At 39.9% G+C, this 6,925-nt stretch overlaps 1 pseudogene; it reads left to right on the plus strand.

Moving 5' to 3' along the window:
* Positions 1-3,636: 3,636 nt before the first annotated feature.
* Positions 3,637-3,871, plus strand: LOC122690488 (annotated as a pseudogene).
* The last annotated feature ends 3,054 nt before the right edge of the window (positions 3,872-6,925 follow it).

Consider the following 6,925-nt stretch of genomic DNA (forward strand, 5'->3'; position numbering starts at 1 on the left):
AGTTTACTCAAACTCATGTCCATCGAGTCATTGATGCCATCCAGCCATCTCATCTTCTGTCGTCCCCTTCTCCTCCTGCCCCCAGTCCCTCCCAGCATCAGGGTCTTTTCCAAGGAGTCAACTCTTCACATGAGGTGGCCAAAGTATTGGAGCTTCAGCTTCAGCATCAGTCCTTCCAATGAACACCCAGGACTGATCTCCTTTAGGATGGACTGGTTGGATCTCCTTGCAGTCCAAGGGACTCTCAAGAGTCTTCTGGCAAACTAAACACAAATCTCTATGTGCATGCGCATGTGCTCAGTCACTTCAGTCATCTCTGACTCTTTGTGACCCCATGGACTGTAGCCCACCAGGCTCCTCTGTCCATGGGATTCTCCAGGCAAGAATACTGGAGTGGGTTGCCATGCCCTCCTCCAGGGAATCTTCCCGACTCAGGGATCGAATCTATGTCTCTTTCGACTCCTGCATTGTCAGGCAGTTTCTTTACCTCTAGCGCCACCTGGGAAGCCCTACATCTCTATATACTAAGCTTAAAATTCTTTTTCTTTTTGCTGCATCCACTCTCTGTCCCCACACCTGCCAAGATTTGACCCTTGGAAGTCACATTCCCATTGGATGACTGTATCAGAGGGTCAATCTATTGTAAAATCCTCCTACCACTCAAGTCTTTTAAAGACCAGCTCCTATTTCTAATAGGTCCTTAGTGACTTCTAGGGAATCTGGGGACTCTAGCTTACTAGTGGGATCCTGGAAACTTTCCAAAGAAACTTTAAGTCAGACTTTCCTTGCCTTTGAACCCAAAGGATTTGAGTACAACTCAGCTGGGCCTGGAAACTTTCCAAAGAAACTTTAAGTCAGACTTTCCTTGCCTTTGAACCCAAAGGATTTGGGTACAACTCAGCTGGGTTTAACATAAGAGAGAGTTTCCTGGATCATTTTCTTTTGCTCCCCAAAATGATATAAAATAGAGGTTTGGGACCAGGTTACATCATCGTCTCAAAACGCAGGGCCACACTGATGGTAGAAGAAGAGAAGCCTCTAAAGATAATCTAGTTGAGCAGCCTTGCTTAATGCCTAAGAGGATCAGAGAGGTTAAGGCCACAAATCTAGCAAACAGCAAAGCAGACCTGGAGCCCCCATCTCTCCTACAAGGCTAGTGGTTATTTCATAACTGCTCAGTTCTCCCCACTCCTCAACCTCCTCCCCACTGCACCAATGGCCAAGTTCAGACTAGACCCACTGGCAGTTTGAGCTAAGGAATAACATGTCCCTACAATACAGCAAGCCAGTACAGCTTTTGATAAACATGACCTACTTTTGGGAAGGGGAGAGATGGATAAATTAGGAGTTTGGGATTAGCAGGTACACACTGCTATATATAAAATAGATAAACAACAAAGACCTACTGTTTAGTATGGAGAACTCTACTCAATATCTTATAATAACCTATAAGGGAAGAGAATGTAAAAAAAAACAATGCATGTGTTTATACATTTAGGTATAATTGAACCAGTTTATTGTACACTTGAAACACAACATTGTAAATCAATATTTCTATAAAAAAATTTTAAAAGGCCTACTCTTTCAAACAGGCAAGCACTACAGATAACATGTACCTCTCCAGAAATATAACCATCTCAGACACATAGCATGCGATACTGGCCCACTGCTTCATTCTCGGTAGGCAAGAATTTTCAGTGTCAATACTCCAAAGCATTGTATCACAGTAAACACTATTTCGGGGAACATTTACACTGGCAAGACATTTGGAATGTAGCCTTTAGATGGTGCTAATGTTCTACTTTTAACACAGAGTCTGCAAGAACTCTTTGTGCTCAGCATCAAGGAGGTAGAAAGGACCGTGAGAAGCTAGCTATATTTCAAACCTCCTGTTCCAAGCCCTGGGAACACACCAGCAAACAGGTTTGGAGGTATCTTGGTAAAAATACATTTCTGAGGCGTTCATTGCTATAGCTAGGTTTTGGTCATGCTAAATATACCTTACCAGGTGGCTCAGATGGTAAAGAATCACCTCCAATGCAGGAGACCCAGGTTCGCATTTGTGGGTCAGGAAGATTCCCTGGAGAAGGGAATGGCTAGCCACTCCAGTGTTCTTGGGGCTTCCTTGGTGGCTCAGACAGTAAAGAATCTGCCTATAATGCAGGAGACCTGGGCTCGATCCCTGGATTGGGAAAATTCCCTGGAGAAGGAAATGGCTACTCACTCCAATATTCTTGCCTGGGGAAATTCCATGGACAGAGGAGCCTAGTGGGCTACAGTCCATGGGGTCAGAGTCAGACACAACTGATCGACTAACAATTTTGCTTTCACTTTTCACTCTTGGTAGATTTCATGCAATCTATGCCATCAGTCAATACTTTAAACGTGAATACACATCCTCAGAATTCAGATCCATCTGTGCCTTTGTGCACTGAGTAGAACTTGTGGCTATCTTGGTTCCTAATGTCTGATCGTGTCGCCAGATTTGTGTAATGGAGCCATTCATTTTGTGAGACAGTTTTCTTCCGGAAAGTCTCATTCATTCACTTATGAAAGAATTGGTGAAATCTACCATCATTCATTTTTTTTCTGCCTCTGAAAAGAGTGGTAGGGTGAGGGAAACACATCACACCATAGCAACCTTTCTACGGTGGGCTTTTATGTCTTATTTCTTCTCTTTTCCACACACTGTGTGTTCCTGAGACTCCATTCGTCTCACAGTCCTGCCAAAAGAGACAATGCTTTGCTCTCTAGTTTTTCTTTGCCAATGCAGTGAGTGACAGGCTGTGTCACAGTCTTCACTGAGAGGCCTTTGACATTGTTGAGATTTTTATGCAGGGAAGAAAATTACTCCTTGTGCATTCCCATGGACAGCTCTGCACATGTAGGAGCTGACAGAGGTTCCCAAAGTTAAGACACGACACTTAATATATACACTTGTGAGTGTGTGTGTGCGTCTGTGTGTGCGTGTGTCTGTGTGTGCATGTGTTTATATCTGCCCTGAGTGGAAGAGAAAGAAGAACTACGGAGTAAAGAAGGGTAGAGATCAGGAAAGAAGTGAAGTTCCCACCCAGATTATCTGCTGCGAAAGAACTGGGGAGAGTCATGATACCATCATTCTGATGTCTGAAATGGTATTATAGTGGAAAAACATGTTTGTCCAGAAAGATCACATAAGGGACAGAAATAGATCCAAAGAGATGGAAATCTCTGGGAGACAGGATTCAACTCAGTTTCAGCAAGAACTTTTTGTTGTTGTTGTTCTTGTTCTTAAAATTAAAAGAACAACAACAACTCTAGGATCCAGGTGAGCACTGGCTTGTGGGTGGGTCGGGAGAGCCGCGGCTTCTGCCTTCCTGCTTCCACCCTGGAGTGTATAGAATTTAAGCCTTCAGTCAGAGTTTATGGTAGAGCTAAAGAAGAAGACAACCAACCAAGGGTCATCTGAAATTATGATTGGCCAATAATCCCAGGTGGCATTAGTGGTGAAGAATCCGCCTACCAATACAGGAGATGCAAGAGATTCAGGTTCGATTCCTGGGTTGGGAAGATCCGCTGGAGTAGAAAGTGGCAACTCACTCCAGTATTCTTGCCTGGAGAATTTCACGGACAGAACAGCTTGGCGGGTTATAGTCCATGGAGTCGCAAAGGGTTGATATAAAGGCTTAGACTGAGTATGTTGTGGAATTGGCTGCAAACGACCCATATGACTTCTTTTCAACAGTTATTTTGGCCTTAATGCCATTGTTTCTAGCAAGTGCTGTATTGTATTGTCTTGGAAATTGGCTAAGATGATTGGGAAAAGGAGCAAAAGAAGAAACAAAAATATCAAAAAAATATTGCAAAAGCTAAATGATTGAAAAAGCATTGAAGGCATGAACAGGCTCTGCAACCAGAGGAAAATCATTTGGAATATTATGCAGCTTTGGAAGGACCCAGTAAGGTTTCTTTTCAGATCTTATGACGGTATTTTTTAGTAAACAAAGTCTGAGCATATGGAAGAATCATGTTAGTTCTCATCTGTACTGTAGCAACTTTTCTGCTTCAGTATAGAAGTCTGTTGACAGTTACTATAAATTGGCTCTTATTATGCTACAAATTCTTTGTAACTGACTTAGTCATTTGCCTTTTTGCAACTTATGTATTAATACTAAAATGAAAACATCCTGTGGAGAAAAATGGCTTTAAATTATGAACTCTATTCAAACAATGGCTTAAAATGGGGCCCTGTTCTGGACAAGGGAGATTAAGAATGCAAAAATCAGAATTGTCCTGAGGTGAAAAGCAGACTTTGGCTTAAAAGAGATAGGGTGTATTAATTACATCTCATCATTATCACTTATTTCCTCAAACAGAATCATTTCTGGCTTCCTCAAAGCAAAATAATATTATTTAATGAGTACTTCTATTTTCTGTATTTTTCTCATTTTAGCTTTTGTGATACTGGTAATTGTCAGACATTTTGCATTTTTCAAAATATAATTTTGTAAAGAATTCTCTTATTATCTTGATTGTGTAGAACACCACTTACTGGACATAATAATTTTTGTACTTATGAACACCACCATTTTCTTAGAGATGATTTGAGTATAGTAACAATATGATTTAAAGTTTGGAGTAAAAATGCCAAACCTGTAGTACCTTGGAACCAATTTATTCTCACTGTGCTAAGAAGAAAGGTGAAGTAGTTAAAATGCTTTTCAGAAAATTTGTTGATTATATAAATACCAGTTTTGCTTTTTATTCTATTCTTTGTTTTAATTAATGTGGTAGTGACATCCTTTACCTTTTTGATCAAACAGGCTCACGGTGAAAATTAAAATTTCAAATTTCCTTTAAGGAACTTTTAAAGAGTAACAGTTAAGTCATATTTCATAAATGGTAAAGAAAGGCTTTACATTTGGAAAATTTTTGTTTGGCATAGTATTGATTGGATGAAAAAGATGTACATTATGTCAAAATGAAACTATGTCATATGAGGTATCAAAATGAGAAATAAAGAGTTAAAGGCTAGTTCCTTCATTAAGTAGCATAACTGGAACTTTTTACTCTAACATGACTTTTAAAAATGCATGGTTAATAATTTTAGTTGTCATCAATAGTTAAAAGCTTATTAATTCTTTCCTCAACTCTGATAATGAATTTTAAATTACAAAAAAAACTGTCCAATAGCTTTAATTTAAAAATGAAACTAGATATTGAAATAAATTTTATATATATATTTTTTGATATATTTTTGTTTGAAAAAAATCTCTAGCTTACCAAAGAGTTGCAAGAATAGTACAAAGAACACTCGTATGTTGTTGATCTAGATTCCTCAGTTGTTAATATTTTGCCACATTTGCTCTCTATCTCTTTCTCATATGTGTTTTCCCCTGACTCATCTGAAAGTAAATGACATGTAAATGTCCTTATATTCTTAAATATTTTATCATGCATTTTGTAATAATGACGTTCTCTTACATAACTTGGGGCTTCCCTGGTGGCTCAGGCATAAAGAATCTGCCTGCAATGTGGTAGACCTGGGTTTGGTCCCTGGGTTGGGAAGATCTCCTGCAGAAGGGAATGGCAACCCACTCCAGTATTCTTGCCTGGAAAATCCCATGGACAGAGGAGCCTGGTGGACTACAGTCCACGGGGTCGCAAAGAGTCAGACATGACTGAGGGACTAACACTTTCACTACTTTACATAACTTGAGTAAAATTATACACTCCATACTCAAATTTCAGCAATTATTCGAATGGTATCTTTTGTAACTATTTTTTCCCTCTGATTCCAGGATCCACTAGGATACATTTCTGGTGATGCTAATAAGTATGAACTTTTTAAGATTTTGGATTTTCAGAAGTAAAAGGGTCTGTATCAAATATCAATTTTCAAATATCAGCTTGGCAAGTATATCATATTGTGCTTGCAGGTATGGCAGAATAAAAGATTTAAATAAACGCAACAACCCCATCCCTTTGTGATTAAGGCTTTCTGTGTCCTATGTATGAAATCTGACTGCCTCAAAGTGGTAAAAATATCCTCTTAGGCCTTCTTCTGGAATCTTTTGTAGTCCTAGATTTTACCTTTAAATTTATAATACATCCCAAAATAATTTTGTGTGTGTGAATGGAGTGAGATAGAAGTCAAGGTTTTCTTTGTTTTCTATACAACTGGCCCAGTTCCATTTCTTTAGAATATTATTATCATGCTAATCATCATATCTTTCATAGATGAAGGGATTTGGCCAAAAAGTTGAACTCAAATGAAAGACTGGACAGAGAGGACATTACATTGGGAGGGGGTGGTCATATGAGGGGCAGAGGGCTTGTATTGTCTTGCCTGAAACATCAGTAGTTGGAATTAGTCCTGGGGATCTGAAGGATCACTTGTGGTCTTCTTGTTGAATTTCAGAAGACAAGAGACTTGCTCATTGCTTTAAAAAACATCTATTAGGGACCTGGCCAAATGGTACCACTCTAGGGAAGTTGTTCCTGCCCAGGGGAGAACAAAGAAATTAATACATAGGTGGGAATTCTTTTTTATTTTTATTTTTTTGCTTCACTGCACAGCACATGGGATCTTAGTTTCCTGGCCAACCAGGGATCAAACCCTCACCTCCTGCATTGGAAACTGGAGTCTTAACCACTAGACCTCCATGAAAGTCCCCATAGGTGGGAATTCTAATGTGGATTTTAGTTGCAAAATACAGAATGCCATATGTGTTTGTTTCAGAGGGGGCTTGGTTGGAAGAGACATTCAAGCTGAGACCTGAGGGAAGGGCATAAAAGAGCCAGGTGGAGAGGAAGGTTAAAATGACACCAGCACCTATGAGGATAGGGAAGCTGGCAGCCAGCAATAGGCAGCCCCAGAGACTGGGTATGGGAAGTGAGGCAGAGGGTAAAGGAGCATGGGGATGACAAGAAAAGGGATGCACTG

The sequence above is a fragment of the Cervus elaphus genome, chromosome X (assembly GCF_910594005.1).
Source record: "Cervus elaphus chromosome X, mCerEla1.1, whole genome shotgun sequence".
In the NCBI taxonomy this organism is placed as follows: Eukaryota; Metazoa; Chordata; class Mammalia; order Artiodactyla; family Cervidae; genus Cervus; species Cervus elaphus.